Raw genomic sequence first — 5,299 nt, forward strand, 5'->3', positions numbered from 1 at the left:
TTAGGAGTATGTATGAAATTTACATAAAAGAAAATCTATTTAGACTATTTTCATCAATATAAGAGGCAGAAGAGATCTGATGATTAAAAACAAAGAGGGCACTTAATAAATATTCTGATTGTAGAATGAAAACTAATGATAAAAATATATGTGTATGTCTGTGTAAATGTGTGTGTGAGTGTATGTATAAGGATAAATATAATACAGTATAAACAAACAAATAGCTGTAAAACAAAAATGTGCATGAAATCAAAAAGTTAACTCTTAGTGGACTGGACAATGTTTATTATTGGGCTGTTCTTTTCATGCCATGAATGAAGCCTGCATGTAAGATTAACTAAACTGAGAGAGCTGTTGAATGGACATGTGTCAGATCATAACTCTTTTCATATCAAAGTGATGAGTAAGAATATTTAGATTATAAAAAAGTGATCACTTTAAAGTGATTGAATTGCATTTGGGAAATCACATTATCTGGACAAACAATAAAGCTTTGAGTCGAGTGTATTGCGTTAAACTAAAGTCAAATAACTTATTGGATTTTAGACAAAGGTTGTATTTAAGATAAGTGTTGTTATATTCAAGCAAATGGCAAAAGAGGGCCAAAGATATGATGATAAAATAAATAATAAGAAAATTATATTTTGTATCTTATGCAGTAAACTTAAATGTGAAAACTTCACATTCATGTGTCTGTTTTATGTTCTGTCTGGTCCAGTTTATGAGAGAATACTATTTTAACATTATTAAATTAAACACAAGAAAGTTGTTTTTGATTTTTCTATGATTTAAAAAATGTCTGGAGAACAATTTAAATGTGAGTGCAGCGTTATCGGTGTAAACTTGATCAACCAACAAAAAATAGGCAGAGATTTGTTATTTTTGTTAGGGACTGTCTGATGAAGGCATTGAGGATGACTTTGAGGGGAAACAGGCCTCTCTTGATGTCTTCAGACAGACAGAAAGGGGCCCCGACTTTAGAAAAAGACAGATAGCAGATAGATAGATATTTTGTTTTTATTTTATTTATTTTTTGTTTGGTATACACAGAATAGGTCTTGGTTGATCATGGGTACACTGAGAAGCTGCATTTGAGACTAAAGGAAAATAAATTTAAGAATGATTTGGATCATTTAAACATTGGTCTTGGGGGCGGGTGAAGCCCATGGAGAAAGGTTAAGATTAAATTGAACATCATAACTTCCTCATATATGAATGTTAATAACTTCATATTCATGTGTCTATTCTGTGTTTCATTTGTTATTATTATGTGTGTTGTTTCACTAACTCATTCTGGAACTAGTTTCTCACCATTGCAGACGGCTGAGAAAGATGATTTTATAGAAGTTACTAATGCTGCAGGAGGAAATCAGGACACAAAGAAGACTGAAAATGATGTGACTGATCTGATATATCCTCCTGCGCTCATTGCTGCTGGTAATCATTATTGATTTGCCATTTATAATGTGGATTAAAATTTCTCTGGAAAAGTTTATTTCAGTCCTATACGATCACTTTATGATTTTCCAGAATGCCATCAATGGGGTTTAATGCCCGTGTCTAAATTGTTCTGAGGGTCTAAATTTAAATCCAGCAGCTAACCACTGATTTATTGATTTGAAGAGTAAATATTACAAACATATGGCAAAGTTATAGAGTTACCTATTGGATTGGTTACTCCCCCAAATTTTCCAGAGAGTACCCTCATAATAAAGAAATAAAAAAAAAGGAGCTTAGTGGGTGCTACAAAGTGCTGATTGAGTGTCTATTTCTATTACTACTATTTTAGTTTGCCATAGTTAATACATGAAAGTGTAATTTTAGAGGTATAATAGTGATAACTGTTAAAAGATGATGAAACATTTGGATAAAAAAAAATAAATAAATAAATAATGTAAGAGTCATGAGAAATTAAAAGTACGTAGTGTATCTTACTGAGCAATTATTTCAAAACACAAGAAAAGAGATATGTTTTTAGATATGTTTGTCTTTAAGACTTTATTCTGTTTAATCTTTTACTTTTCTGTTAGTTTAAAAACTTGATTTATATTATTTTATTAGATAGAATGGAAGTTCCTTCACCTGAGAAAGTGTAAGAAATGGAGAAAGTAGTAATAATAAATTATTACTTAATAATAAAAAGGGATTATAATATATTAATAATAATAATGATAGGTGTTGTAAATGTAAAGCTCTGCATGAATAAGAAGGCTAGAATAAGTTGAATTGATTATATAGAGAATATCGAAAAAGACATTGTGTTCTGTTTTATTAAAGCTTAGAAGGTTATTTGTATGTTGTTTGAATGAAGAAAGTAAGTTGAGAGTATTTTTTATTTTTGTTGTTTGTTTTTAAATGGTGTGAGATGAGAAAGTTTGAAAGCAGTTAATATAATCAGTTATTATAAATATCACTATTTTTACTGTTGAAGAATAAATTAAATATATTATTGTGAGATTGTAAAATGAAAAAAAAAAAAGAAATAGCTGTAATGAGATTAGAAACAGTGTGAGGGAGAGGAATGCCCCCTTCTCACTCTCAGTCTAAAATTGATAAGTGTCTGCTTGAAACAGAAACACAAGAGCAGATTTTGAAGAAATAACTATAAGTTGTTTTATTTTATTTTGATTTTATTTTTATATGTAAAATTATGTGCCTTGACAATAATGTTAGATAGAGTGATATGAAGGAGTTCAAACAGCTCTCCTCATCAATGATTAAAGATTTTATATATTAAGAGGGCAATCTAAAGTTAAGGGTTTATACTGAAGACAACAGATTAAGTTGAAAATTCATCTAAATGAATAAATGTAGGTTCAAAAACTATCTAGAGACTATTATTGAATTAAGGTGATGTTTTTAAATTAAGCTTCCTAGAAGCTTGAGAGGCTTTGTTCTGATGTTAGTCCCCACCATGATACATAGTTTTGTGTAACATTTGCTAAAGTAGCAGAAATAAAACCTGAATGGAAATTAATCTATAAATGAGTTCAATTTTAGCATATTTTACTTTTACTTTGGACAATTTTAATAGATTGATGAATTTTTAATAATGCTTTTTTTTTTTTTTTAATTTAACCATGTTTTGAATTGTCTCCATATTTAAGCATTTGTAGATGTTCCATTGGCTGTGTCGGTTCTCTGGTGATACTCCCTGAAAAAGAAAATATCTGTTTACTGATACCAAATTATTACGGATTGAGGACTGACCAGTATCAAGACCAGGGGCAAGAGGTGACGACCCAATGACGGGTAAGACTTGACAATGGCGTCACCGCCCAAGAAGGTTTGAAAGGGTTTTAAGGGGTGGATAAATGCTGCATTTTAATAACCGCTTTACTAAAATAACTTATCACAGTGTTAAATACCAAGCATTCTGTCACTGTGTTGTCAGGGGATCATACCCTGTGTAGAGGATTATTTATAGATTGGTTTTGGGGGTAAAGTTTTGAGAACCGTTGCAGACAAAGGAGTGCCTGACTTATTATAGAAGTATTAAACAAACATGGGAATGTTTGTATGATAATGAATTTAGACTGGAAGATGATTTATTACTTTTACTTATGCTTTAATTGAACTCATGTACATTGTAAAAGTAATGAAGAATGGAAAAGATACATGGTGGTGACTAAAGATTAAGATTGCTTGTCTTGTTTGTTTGTAACAATATAAATGGAATTAATTAAGAAATAGGGTGCAGGGTTGGCTACAATTGGTATAATAATTGAAAAAACAATTCTTGAGAGGGGAATAATATTATATTGTGTGTTACCATTGATTAAATAATTATGTAAAAAAACCAGATGAAGTACTGATCAATGTAAATGGCCCAATGCAACAGAAAGACCAAACTGGGAGGAAATTGATTCCTCCAATGATATGTTATATATTTGATAATTCTTTTATTGATTTAATATTCTGAATTACTCTGATATAGTCTGAAACTATGAAAAACAGCTTAGCTTGCAGGGAAAATTAATTAATGTGATACAGACATTGAGAGTCCTTGGGAAACAGGAGGAAATGAAATGTATGTGATAAGTGAATGAGTAGGGAGTTTTAAGATAAGGAACACCTGTGGTAGTTTACCTCCTCTGTGGAGAATTATAGCCTTTTGTGAATTACCCTTTCTGTGAATGACCATGAAAAATGTTGTGTATAGATAATAAAGGGATGATCTAATGTTTTTAATTGGAACAAAGTCAGGCTATGCCTGGCTCCTGCCTGGAGGAGGCAGAGGACCCATGTGTTATTTAGTGCTAGAAATGAGATGCAACAAATGTGTGTGTAGCAAATGACTCTAATAAGGGAAATCATTTAATATATTAATCAAATGAATGCAGAAAGTAATGATTGTTAGTTAATATAAAACATGTAACCATATGAGGTGATTACAGTGTTCTTTATGCATATAAAATGAAATAGTCATGCTGTTGCCATCATTGAAGCAAGTTAGGACAGGATGACCCGCTGAAGGAGAGAAGGTGGAAAACAATTGCGGCCTACAATACCAATGAATAAGAAAGACATAATAATATGGATGTTATTACTGACATACTTGGGACAAGTGTTGCCCCCAATGACAGGGCCTACCAGAGAAACGTCCCAAGAAGGACCAGGATCACCAGATGAACAATTATAAGAAAGCATACTGCAGAGTGGGTTCCCTACAATCAGCCTTGGGGATCTTGGATGGCCTTTCCAATGAAGCTGACCTAAAACGAAATACTCCAGAATGTGAATTAAGAAAGTACAGAGCACTTGACGGACTGTATTGAAAAAACTATGAATATGGACTTCCCAACGATGAATACTGAGGCAAGATTCAGACAAAGAAGAGCAGCAAGCACAAAAACAAGAACCCGAGGAAGAAGAAGATCAGCAGGAAACGGCTACAGAATCTGAAGAAAGTGCAGAGGAGATAGAACAACGACAAACGAACATAGGGGAAGAGCACACTGAGGAAGAGGCAGAAGGACTTGCCGCAGTAGAGCAGGAAAGCATAGAAAGTGAGACGGAAGTACATGTCACAGAAGAACAGGACCAAGAAGGTGAAGAAGGAGAAAGACAAGAAGAAAGTGATCGTCCTGCTGAAACAGATTCAGAAGCAACTGAAGGAAATGAAACAGGCCAACAAGCGCAGTTGTTCGAGGAAGAGTTGTGGCACATGGAGAAAGAATGGAAGCTCAAGGAGGTACTAGTGTTGATGATGCTGTTACTAACATATTTGGGACAGGTATTGCCTCCTATACAGGGCCTACCGGACAGGCGATCAAGGAAGGCCCAGACTCTCCAGGTG

General features: G+C 33.1%; 1 long non-coding RNA gene across 1 annotated transcript; it reads left to right on the forward strand.

The window, feature by feature from the left end:
- The first annotated feature begins 1,299 nt into the window (after nt 1-1,299).
- LOC127641867 (uncharacterized) lies at nt 1,300-4,708 on the forward strand. The gene is made up of 3 exons (XR_007970239.1): nt 1,300-1,437; nt 3,108-3,252; nt 4,453-4,708. It is a non-coding gene; the product is annotated as an uncharacterized LOC127641867 (long non-coding RNA).
- The last annotated feature ends 591 nt before the right edge of the window (nt 4,709-5,299 follow it).

Source organism: Xyrauchen texanus, unplaced genomic scaffold (assembly GCF_025860055.1).
Source record: "Xyrauchen texanus isolate HMW12.3.18 unplaced genomic scaffold, RBS_HiC_50CHRs HiC_scaffold_207, whole genome shotgun sequence".
Classification (NCBI taxonomy): Eukaryota; Metazoa; Chordata; class Actinopteri; order Cypriniformes; family Catostomidae; genus Xyrauchen; species Xyrauchen texanus.